This window comes from Rattus norvegicus, chromosome 16 (genome assembly GCF_021556685.1).
Source record: "Rattus norvegicus strain SHRSP/BbbUtx chromosome 16, alternate assembly SHRSP_T2T, whole genome shotgun sequence".
In the NCBI taxonomy this organism is placed as follows: domain Eukaryota; kingdom Metazoa; phylum Chordata; class Mammalia; order Rodentia; family Muridae; genus Rattus; species Rattus norvegicus.
The window spans coordinates 16,094,914-16,108,262 of NC_141549.1; positions in this window are offsets into that span (position 1 = coordinate 16,094,914).

The following is a 13,349-nucleotide window of genomic DNA, read 5'->3' on the forward strand; positions in this document are numbered from 1 at the left end:
TTTAATAACTTTTGGTTGAAAATCGATATTTATTTGGTATTAGAATGGCTACTGCAGCTTGTATCTTGGGACCATTTGCTTGGAAAATTGTTTCCCATCTTTTACTCTGAGGTAGGGTCTCTCCTTGACACTGAGTTGCATTTCCCACATGTAGCCAAGTGCTGGGTTCTGTTTATATATACAGTCTGTTAGTCTATGTGTTTATATTGGGTAATTGAGTTCATTGACTTTGAGATATTAAGGAAAAGTGATTATTGCTTCCTATTTTTTTGTTGTTAGAGGTGAAATTATGTTTGTACAGGTATCTTATTTTGGGCTTTGTTAGAGGTGAAATTATGTTTGTATAGGTATCTTCTTTTGGGCTTTTTGAAAGATTACTTTCTTGATTTTTCTAAAGTATAATTTCCCTCCTCATATTGGAGTTTTCTATCTACTCTCCTTTATAGGGCCGGATTTGTGGAGAGATACTGTTTAAATTTGGTTTGGTCATGGAATACCTTGCTTTCTCCATCTATGTTAATTGAGAGTTTTGCTAGATATAGTAGTCTAGGCTGGCATTTGTGTTCTCTTAGGGTCTGTATGACATTTGTCAAGGATCTTCTGGCTTTTAGAATCTCTGGTGAGAAATCTGGTGTAATTCTGATAGGTCTTCCTTTATATATAACTTTACCTTTTTCCCTTAGTGCTTTTAATATTCTTTTGTTGTGGTTGTTTTGTACATTTGGTAGTATTATTATGTCAGAGGAAGAATTTCTTTTCTGATCTAGTCTATTTGGAGTTTTGTAGTCTACTTGTGTGATTATGGGCATCTCTTTCTTTAGGTTAGGAAAGATTTCTTCTATAATTTTGTTGAAGATATTTACTAGCCCTTTAAGTTTGCAAGTTTTGCTCTCTTCTGTAACTATTATCCTTATGTTTAACCTTCTCGTTGTTCCTGGATTTCCTAGATGTTTTGGGTTAGGACCTTTTTGCATTTTGCATTTTCTTTGATGGTTGTGTCAGTATTTTCTTTTTATTATTATTATTATTATTATTATTATTATTATTATTATTATTATTATTATTAACTTGAGTATTTCTTGTATACATTTCCAGTGTTATTCCCTTTCCCAGTTTCCGGGAAAACATCCCCCTCCACCCTCCCCTTCTTTATGGGTGCTCCCCTCCCCATCCTCCCCCCATTGCCGCCCTCCCCCCAACAATCTAGTTCACTGGGGGTTCAGTCTTAGCAGGACCCAGGGCTTCCCTTTCCACTGGTGCTCTTACTAGGATATTCATTGCTACCTATGAGGTTAGAGTCCAGGGTCAGTCCATGTATAGTCTTTAGGTAGTGGCTTAGTCCCTGGAAGCTCTGGTTGCTTGGCATTGTTGTACATATGGGGTCTCGAGCCCCTTCAAGCTCTTCTAGTTATTTCTCTGATTCCTTCAACGGGGGTCCTATTCTCAGTTCAGCGGTTTGCTGCTGGTGTCAGTATTTTCTATGGTATCTTCTGTCCCTGAGATTCTCTCTTCTATCTCTTGTATTCTGTTGGTGATGCTTTCATGTATGACTCCTGATTCCTTTCCTAGGTTTTCTATCTCCACGGTTGTCTCCCTTTGTAATTTCTTTATTGTTTCTATTTCTATTTTTAGATCTTGAATGGTTTTGTTCAATTCCTTTACCTGGCTTGGTTTTTTCCTATAACTCATTAAGGGATTTTTGTGTTTTCTTTTTAAGGACTTCTACTTGTTTACCTGTGTTCTCCTGTATTTCTTTAAGGGGATTATTTATAGTCTTCTTAAAGTTCTCAATCATCATCATGGGATGTGATTTTAAATCCAATTCTTGCTTTTTCCAGTGGGTTGTGGTATCCAGGACTTTTGGTAGTGGGAGAACTGGGTTCTGATGATGCCAATAGCCTTGGTTTTTGTTGCTTAGGTTCTTTTGCTTGCCTCTTCTCATCTGTTGTTAGCAGGTCTTTCTGTCTCTGACTGAAGCCTGTCCCTCCTGTGAGCTTGTGATTTTATGATGTTAGGTGTGTCAGCACTCCTGGAAGACCAATACTCTCCGGGTTATTGGGTTTGGAGAGTTTTGTCTCATGGTTAACTCCAGGGTGCAGATGTAGACCAGAAGGCCATGCTTTTTGTGTATCAGAATGATATTCCATATTTACCATTCTGTGACTCTTACATTTTCTAATGACCATTTCAGTTGGTTATATTTATTTATCATTATAAGTAATAAGCTGATACCAAATAACTGTGTATATGTAGATTTTTTATTTTCCTTGATTTAATCTAATTTTCCAGTTAGAACTGATATATAACAATAAAATTATACTTTGAGAAATTATTTTTGTCCAATTGAATGGCCACAGAAACCTTGTTAAAATCAGTCTACATATATTAATATATTTGTGTGTATATATATAGTGCTTAGTGTCTATAAACTCTTAAGTGTATTTCCTTGATCCTTTATGTTTGTTCTTGTTTTATCATATTATATAATAATCCTCTAGAATTTTATTTGTTTTTTAAGGCAGAGGAGGGTTCTATCCAGATTGGAGACACATCAGGAAGAAATTGGTAGATGCTGAAAAAGAAGAAACCACAATAAGGACACAGTATGTAAGAAAAAGTATCTATTTTCTATGAAAGGAAATATAAAGCAATAATTAAAATACTGTATCACATACTCTCTCTTTCCTCAACCCCTCAATCCTTTCCTTTTCTCCCCAATTCACTCCCCATTCACATACACACACACACACACACACACACACACACACACACACACACACACACACACACAGAGACAGCTGAACTTGATTCTGGATAACTAATTAAAAGGTTTTTAGCTGGAGAAGTTATTGATTCATTATAATTGTCCGCTGTCATCTTCTACATTTTTTAAAAAAAAATTATGAGAGACTTGTATCTTTAAAAACTTGGTGAAGTCTTAGGCAGTTAGCATTTCTTTCTGGGATTATTTGTTTTACATTTCCATGACGGGGTTGTATCTTCCTTTGTTTCTTCTAGAATGGGTTCATGGTTCGTGTACCTCTACTAATGTGTGCATTTCATTGAATTAGCTAATGTATATATTGGCGGATTATTTTCCACTATTCCTTTGTAAATCCTTTACTTTTATAAAGTTGCTTGCAATGTGTCTCATCCAGTTACTGTTTTTTTGTAGTCCACCTTTATTTTCTTAGTAACTTTAGCTAAAGGGTTTGCCAACTAAAGGGATCTTTTTAATGAGCATGGATATCATGGTTTTTGCTTTTACTGTTTCTACTGTACCTATTGCTTTTTTTTTCTTTCATTCTTAATGCCTTGGTTATTTTGTCTTTTCCTATTTCCTGGAGATATATAAGATTTTTGAAGGACACAACATATAATTATATCTATTACATGATACTGTGAATAATTTCCCAGAGCCTCTTGATTTTTACCTAGCTATAAGTCAATACCCATTGATAATGTTTTTCTCATATCACTCTATATATTAAAGTCTCTATTGGTTCTTCTGAACCCCATCCATGTTCTATATATGAGTAACACTATGAGATGTTTGTCCTTCTCCATTTATTAAAGAATTCATCTAATGTACATTGCTGAATGTTTTAGGAATCACGTGTTGTCAGTCAGTCTCAGTACTGCATTACACTGGCTTTCCCTTAGCCAGACATGCCTGCTCAACACAGTCCTCCTTCTGTATAGGAAACAGTGCTGTGAGACTTTATTTTAGATTACAGTAAAGTGCACCTAAGTATTTTACCAATTTCTGAACTGGTAAACATACAATTAAGAAGTATTAAATTCACAATTGTTCTTGGGGGCAGCAGCTCTTGTTTCCTCTAAAGTTCTGAATTAATATTCATTCTAAACAATTCACCATCTCTTCTTCTCTTTTGCAACTTCCGTGCTGCTTATATTTATAAATTTATGACTTTAGTTATTTCCACTGCGTGGAATAATTAATCATCCATTGTTTGTCCTTTTGCCCCTAGCTCTTTAAAAATTGTAAATATTATTATCTTGTATATGAGAGTGGGAAAACAGCTGTGGAGGTCAATAGACAATTTCTAAGACTCAATTCTTTCCTTACTTTATGGCTTCTGGTGATCAAATTTAGATGAACAAATTTGTAAGGCAAGTACTCTGACAGCTGAACTATCTTTGCTGGCTTGGAACTTCTTTTATATTTCTCTATGTGGTATCACACCATGTTTACTCCATAAAGGGAAATATAGAATTCCTTTTTATATACATTTCACATTTCTTTCATCCATTCACTTGTTCACAGATACTCAGGTCACACCCATGTTTTGGCTTTTGTACATAAGACTGCTACAAAGATTGGTGTATATGTATTGCTTTCAGACCTTGATTTCAATTAATTTGTGTATATTGCTAGAATAACTACTAGATCATATGTCAGTTTTATTTCTAAAATTCTATTTTCATCGGGTGTAGGCAGAGGTCAATGGACAACTCTCAAGAGTTGCTTCTCTCTTTCCATTATATCAACTTTGGAAATAAAATGCAGAATGTCACATGTGTTAGTAGGAGCCCCTTTCCATAAAGGCAGGAGCCTTTATGGCAGATGTGCCATCAATTCCACGTTTTTTTCCCTTCAGCAAACCATACTATACTCACCATACCATCATGAATAGCTGGATCATTTTACAATCTTACTGCAGGGTCAAAGGGTTCCAGTTGTGTTTTAAAATGTTTATAATTGAAAATTGAATCATCTACCTGAAAATAAAGAAATGTCACTAAGCATAATCATTTCTAGATCCTTTCAGGATGCAAAAGTTATTATATATATATATATACATATATATATATATATATATATATATATATATATATATATATATACACACACACACACAGACTGGGTCACTAAATCCTTGTGGGCTTAAAAACATAAAGCCTTCAGCACATCTTCACTGTGTTGGTGGATAAAACTTTCCAACTCATCCAAGCCATTTCTTTCCAGTACTCGAAGAGCACTGTGCAATAGCCTTGACTCTTTTAAGAAAGAATCCTATGTATAATTTAAACTGTGAACTCATAAATGATCTTACAATTGAAGCAGCTGTGTATTTAGGTCCATTCAGTGGACATTGCTAAGAAATACAATCATAAGGAACAAATTTAGTATTTGTTAGTATTTTAAAATTGAGTTTAAGAATTCAGGATATTATATATCACTGATATTATTAATATTTTATTAGGTCCTTAAAGTCCTGGTTCTGAATAACACTACATAATTAGTTAATTCAGTCATACCATAAAACACCCTCAATAGTATCAGAACAACAGAACTTTAATGAGGATATGAACAATTATCATTGCTAATAAACTTAGGTTTCCAGTTTCTTCTTTCATTACCATCATTATAATGAAATATATAATGAAATATATAGGAATACACTAGCTCTACATCTCAGTTAGGGATTCTATCACTGCAATGAAATACCATGATCAAAAGCAAGTTGTGGAGGAAGGGCTTATTTGTTTATACTTCCCTTCATTGAAATAAGTCAGGATAGTAACTTAAACAGGACAGGAACCTAGAGGCAGGATGAGATGAAGAGACCTTGAAGTAGTGATGTTAACTATTTTACTCTTAATTGCTTGCTTAGCCTTCTTTTTCACTGAACTCAGGTCCTCCAGTACCAGTGACACACACCAGAGGCCATGGGTAGATCCTCTCCCTTCAATCACTAATTAAGAAAATTAAGAATATAGAGGCATTTTCTTTTTTTATCTTTATTAACTTGAGTATTTCTCATTTACATTTTGATTGTTATTCCCCTTCCCGGTTTCAGGGCCAACATCCCCCTAACCCCTCCCCCTCCCCTTCTATCTGGGCTTCCCCTCCCCATCCTCCAATTGGGATTGCCTCCTTCAGATAACTCAAGCTTGTGTCAAGTTGATATAAACCTAGCCAGGATTGCCTATATGGCAAAATTGGAAATTGGCAAAATTGGAAATTGGAAATTTACTCTAATATGTAATGTCTCTGCCATTAATTAGATAATAGGAGGATCATTTGTTTTTATCTTAATTGTGTGTTAGGGAGGACTTTATAAAATCCATCATGCTCTGCAATTATTGAAAATAATTACCTGTTTCTAAAATGTATCTCCTCTTTTCATATTTGTTATATATTTTTGAATTTCTACTTGCAATTGCCTACAGATGGTCCTAAATATCTTAGTAAAGAAACACTGTAATTGTTCCGTTACTTATTAAGTACATGTTGACATCAGAAGCGTTAAAATGAATATGTGAAGAGAAAATACAAGGAGAGGTGAGCCATTGATATTATATATGAAGGGGAAATATTTGGATGATTTTTACTACCATTTAATTTGAATTCCTGTAGCAACTTTGTGAGACATTTATTTTACATTTTATTACTATAGCTTTTTTGAGTATATAAAAGATCAAATAAATTAAATCATCCTAAAAACTCAAGTAGACTAAGAAAGTGAAAGACACATATTTAAGTGTGACTACAACATCAGTCATTCTTTCTATATTGTGTGGTCACCTAACATGGACAAATATATTAGTTAATACTTGTATAATTTATTATAGGCTCACTTTGTACCCTATTGGACCTTCCATATAATAACGAGAGTAAAGTTTATCTATGTTTTACCACAGAAATGTTGACTCTAAATCCCAATCTTCCTTCAGCATTTAGATATCACAGGGCATACTTGACCAGTTCGTGTTTCCAGACTTTGCTGTATCCTGCATCTCTCCAGTGCACACAGGCATGAGACATGTCCACAGTTTAGGGAGTATTGCGTGGTCATGCTACTATTTTCATAAAACACCAGTTGAAGTTGGACTAGGACATACATGCAGTACTTGGATATTATTAGACAGCCATAACTGCTTCCATTTTATAACTAGTTTGGTCAGTTTTCTGCTGACACGCACCCCTGCATCTATATGAATATGTAGAGCCACTTCCGCTTCGCATGGCTAGTAAACAGAAGACACTGTCCCCTCTGTGTTTGTGTGTGTCTGTGACAGACTCTTGCACATCATTTTTATACTCTGAAGTTGCAAATTTGAGGAGAAAGAAGCCCAGTGAAAATGTAGTATTTGGGTATTTGACAAAAGACGAATCCATAACTGCAAACAAGAACGTACAAAGAGGCGAGAAGAACACGTTTCCTTGTGGGAGTGATCAGTAATTCATAGCTGCTGGGAGAGAGAAGGCCCGTTTGTCTTTTAGGGTGTCACCATTAAGGTCGACCTCACTGCAGTGAATTGCCCCACAACTAAGAATATATAGACAACTCAAACTGGACTTAATGTGTTTGTTTTGTTTTGCTTTGCTTTGCTTTCAAGAGAACAGAAAATTGAGTGTATAAGAAAGGAGATTTAGGTCTACAAAGAGATATGGGAGGGTATGAATGTGATCAAACTATAGAATATGATATTTAAAAATAGTTAATTTTTTACTTTTGTGCATGAGTATGGGAACTCTTGGAACACAGAGACATCTTATCCCCATGGATCTGACTGGCCGGTGGTTGTGATACACCCAGTGCGGTTGTGGGTACTCTGGAAAAGCAGTGGTAACTTTAACACTGAGCCATGTCTCCAGTCGTAATGTGGGAATGTTTAGTTTAATTGATTTTGTTGATTCTGTTTTCTTTTTCTATCTTAGTGATATAAGTAATATAAAGTACCGAAAAACCAGCAGATAGCAAAGCATGCTCTACAAAGTTTAGTGTTTTCTCATCTTCCTAGTTTATGCAGAATGTAGGTTTAACAAATTAAATCACTTATAATTTTAAGGGAAGTTAAATTTTATTATATGTACATAAGTTTCTTGTAAATTAGTATATCCAGGTTTATAAAATATGCAATTATGAAGAGGAAGGGAAAAATCTAGACTTGCTAACATTAAAACTAAAATAAAATATATAATCTTTGTTTTCTTCATATTACTGCATTCAGTGAAAGAAGTAAAAATAAAGGGATGTAAAACACATCTAAAATTCTAAATTCATTTAAAAGTATATTGAAGAGCAATCCCATCAAGGCAGCGTATGCCCCAAAACTTTTAAAAGTATACCCTAATAATAACTGTAGAAAAGAAAATCATTACAACGTGTCTTTGAAGTTAGATAGGACCGTTGGCTCTTGTTGAAAGTTCCTAACTCTGTGCTAATGCTAAGCTGTAATGCAGTGCTATTCCCTGACACAGAAGTCTCCTATGTTGCCTGAGAGACAGTGGTTGCAATGTTGACAATAACAGCCTAACCAGTACACATCTGAATGAAGCATGCTCATTTTCAATGGCTGCTTCTTTTTGTCTTCAAAATGCTTTTGTAATGAAGCATTTTAATTATATGCATAAGCCCATAAGCGAATGTACTAGTAGTGATTTGAAATTCTATTCAGAATGGAACAAGAAAGACTGAATTTTCGCAATTACAAATTCTGTTCATGTGGTTAGGAAAATGGAAAGGAAGTCATGGCTTCTCTAAGACATGATTTTGTTTTTTCTTACATAGTCTTTTCATCTGGGAAAAAAAATAAGCCAAGACAGAGACATATTGTTTCTTAAAACATTCTTTCTCGACATGTGATATTGGAGCTAAACACAGTGATATGTGAGCTATGTAATTGGACAGCAGACTCAAGAAGACCAACGGAACTGTGAGGGTTAAATCAGTGACCTCCTCAGTACAAATATAACAAATAAAATGTGGTAGCTGGGTTTTATGTCAATATCGCACAAGCTAGAGTCATCTGAGAGGACAGAACCTCAGTTGAGGTAATACTCTCATAAAATATGGATTAAGCAAATCTGACGGACGTTTTCTTAATTAATGATTAATGTGAAAGGACCCATAGGTGTCCTGGGTTCTCTGCGAATGAAGGTTAAGCAAGCAATGAGGGGCAAGCCAGCTGATGATGCTGATATGAAGGGTTTAGAGATTTTTTTTAGAAAATGGAGTGTTGTTAGAGGACATGGTCATGGTGGATGGGGGGGATACAGTGTTATTACAAATATAAATTTTTGATTAATATAGTAAAAATGGCCATTTTACCAAAAGCAATCTACAGATTCAATGCAATCCCCATCAAAATACCAATCCAATTCTTCAAAGAGTTAGACAGAACAATTTGCAAATTCATCTGGAATAACAAAAAACCCAGGATAGCTAAAGCTATCCTCAACAATAAAAGGACTTCAGGAGGAATCACTATCCCTGAACTCAAGCAGTATTACAGAGCAATAGTGATAAAAACTGCATAGTATTGGTACAGAGACAGACAGATAGACCAATGGAATAGAATTGAAGACCCAGAAATGAACCCACACACCTATGGTCACTTGATTTTTGACAAAGGTGCCAAAACCATCCAATGGAAAAAAGATAGCATTTTCAGCAAATGGTGCTGGTTCAACTGGAGGGCAACATGTAGAAGAATGCAGATCGATCCATGCTTATCACCCTGTACAAAGCTTAAGTCCAAGTGGATCAAGGACCTCCACATCAAACCAGACACACTCAAACTAATAGAAGAAAAACTAGGGAAGCATCTGGAACACATGGGCACTGGAAAAAATTTTCTGAACAAAACACCAATGGCTTATGCTCTAAGATCAAGAATCGACAAATGGGATCTCATAAAACTGCAAAGCTTCTGTAAGGCAAAGGACACTGTGGTTAGGACAAAACGGCAACCAACAGATTGGGAAAAGATCTTTACCAATCCTACAACAGATAGAGGCCTTATATGCAAAATATACAAAGAACTCAAGAAGTTAGACCACAGGGAAACAAATAACCCTATTAAAAAATGGGGTTCAGAGCTAAACAAAGAATTCACAGCTGAGGAATGCCGAATGGCTGAGAAACACCTAAAGAAATGTTCAACATCTTTAGTCATAAGGGACATGCAAATCAAAAAAACCCTGAGATTTCACCTCACACCAGTGAGAATGGCTAAGATCAAAAACTCAGGTGACAGCAGATGCTGGTGAGGATGTGGAGAAAGAGGAACACTCCTCCATTGTTGGTGGGATTGCAGACTGGTAAAACCATTCTGGAAATCAGTCTGGAGGTTCCTCAGAAAATTGGACATTGAACTGCCTGAGGATCCAGCTATACCTCTCTTGGGCATATACCCAAAAGATGCCTCAACATATAAAAGAGACACGTGCTCCACTATGTTCATCGCAGCCTTATTTATAATAGCCAGAAAATGGAAAGAACCCAGATGCCCTTCAACAGAGGAATGGAGGGGTTGGGGATTTGGCTCAGTGGTAGAGTGCTTGCCTAGCAACCGCAAGGCCCTGGGTTCGGTCCTCAGCTCCGAAAAAAAAAAAAAAAACAGAGGAATGGATACAGAAAATGTGGTACATCTACACAATGGAATATTACTCAGCTATCAAAAACAACGAGTTTATGAAATTCGTAGGCAAATGGTTGGAACTGGAAAATATCATCCTGAGTGAGCTAACCCAATCACAGAAAGACATACATGGTATGCACTCATTGATAAGTGGCTATTAGCCCAAATGCTTGAATTACCCTAGATCCTTAGAACAAACGAAACTCAAGACGGATGATCAAAATGTGAATGCTTCACTCCTTCTTTAAATGAGGAAAAAGAATACCCTTGGCAGGGAAGGGAGAGGCAAAGATTAAAACAGAGACTGAAGGAACACCCATTCAGAGCCTGCCCCACATGTGGCCCATACATATACAGCCACCCAATTAGACAAGACGGATGAAGCAAAGAAGTGCAGACCGACAGGAGCCGGATGTAGATCTCTCCTGAGAGACACAGCCAGAATACAGCAAATACAGAGGCGAATGCCAGCAGCAAACCACTGAACTGAGAATAGGTCCCCTATTGAAGGAATCAGAGAAAGAACTGGAAGAGCTTGAAGGGGCTCGAGACCCCAAAAGTACAACAATGCCAAGCAACCAGAGCTTCCAGGGACTAAGCCACTACCTAAAGACTATACATGGACTGACCCTGGACTCTGACCTCATAGGTAGCAATGAATATCCTAGTAAGAGCACCAGTGGAAGGGGAAGCCCTGGGTCCTGCTAAGACTGAACCCCCAGTGAACTAGTCTATGGGGGGAGGGCGGCAATGGGGGGAGGGTTGGGAGGGGAACACCCATAAGGAAGGGGAGGGGGGAGGGGGATGTTTGCCCGGAAACCGGGAAAGGGAATAACACTCGAAATGTATATAAGAAATACTCAAGTTAATAAAAAAAAAGTGATTTCTGCAAAAAAAAAAAACAAAAAAAAACAAATATAAATTTTTGCACAGTATTATTACAAATATAAACTATCACAGGCTGCATTTTTATTTATGCCTATATCATAATTTTATAAATTATCAAATATCATCAAAAAAGCATAGATACCTGGCTCCTAGAGGAGAAAAAATACAATATGCTATTGAAACTTCCAGTGCTATTAATATAAATATGTGTTGGATGTTATTCATAGAAATACCAAAGTTAGTAAGAGGGGATCTCTGTGATCAAACAGAACTTGGTAGGTTCTTATACACTGCATATTCTGGAGGTGTAGGGCATTTGTCTCCTTCCTTGAAGGAATGTACGTTATTGTGCCAAGTACATTTTATTAGCATATATGATAGCAGTTCTTCAAAGAAATTAAATTTAACATTGTTCTTCAACATGTGTGCATGTACACGTGCATCTTAATGCATAGGTGTGCATGAACATCTGTAAATTCATTTGCAGTCCAGAGGAAATCCTTGGGTGTCATTCTCTGGTGTCATCCATCTTGCTTTTTCTTTTCTTTTCTTTTCTTTCTTTTTTAGGCAGGGTCTCTCATTGGTGGAGAACTTGCCTATGGGTTAGACTGGCTGGCCAGTGAGCCTTAAATATCCTCCTACTCTATCACCTCAGTAGTGGAATTGCAAGCATTTGTTAATCATTTCTAGATTTTTTTGTTTGTTAGAGAGTCCCCGTGCTTAGAAAGAAATCACTTTACTGTCTGATCAACAATGGAATGACTGCCTGGGACTGTTATACCTATCAGAGGGTATTGTCAGTACTTTCAGTGCAATATAAACATCACTACATTTTTTTTAAGAAAAACTACAAAAGACCGAGTAATTAATACTTTCCATTCCAGATTCTTCTAGGAGGCTATTCTGGTCAATGAGAACCATCGTGTCATTTGATTTTTATGGTGACCAAATATCTGACAAGAAACAACTAAAAAAAGTAAGAAGATTGGTTTTTTGTTGTTGTTGTTGTTTTGTTTTGTTTTGTTTTGCTTTGTTTTTCCATTTGAGGGGAGAGAGAATATATCATGTGGGGAAATGTATCAGAAGGAGCAGAAAGCAATTAGTCACTGCACACAAAGACAGGAAATAGAAGATTGACAGAAAATGATTCTACACTGTAGAGAGTATCTCCTGTGACTGTGTGTATGTCGATTAAAGCTGATTGGCGTGTAGCTGAGGCAGGAAACAGAAGGAGGGACATCTGATAGGCAGAGAAATTTCTGGGATAGAGCTAGGTGAGGGATGATTGCCCTGCCCCTCCGCCCCCCACCCCCAGGAAAAGGAAGATAAGCTTGGAACCTGAGCAGAGGTAACCTACCAAACTGCAGAACTTACAGAAAAAAAAATGGTATATGAATTAGCTGGAGAATGATCCAATACTTATGGCCTTGGTCTCTAAATATAATTTGAGTCACAAAGTCATTATTATGGATAACGTTGGATCAACAGAAATAGCCTGAAACACTGTAACCCTGCACACAACCCGTCCCCTGTGAGCCACTTCCTCCAACAAGGCTACATTTTCAAAAGATCCTCAAATCCTCCATGTCCGCATCATCAGTTGGGACACAAATATTCAAACAATGAGCTTAAGAAAAAAATTCAAATTTAAACCAAAACAATTGTCGTTAGGTTCAGTTCATAAATTAGTGTTGTCTGAAATGATATACCACTCATTCATGAGGTGACTTTTGACATTGACCAGACAGGTACCCTCTCTACCTGGTCTCTTATACCTATACCTTATTTCTTACAGGATCCCTTCCATTGGCTCACTTTCGTTATATACATTTTATTAGCATCATATTGGTTGGCCTCTCCTTAGCATCTCTTATTCTCAAATGCTATTTTGAATTGCTTTTCTTATTTCATTCAGTTATTTGTTTCTGCTCCCTTCACACACACACACACACACACACACACACACACACACACACACACACACATTCTTGTACTTTTTGTGTTATTTAAACATATTTGCGATCATTATTTTGAATTCTTTGTTTAAAAGTTATTCCAAGTCACTC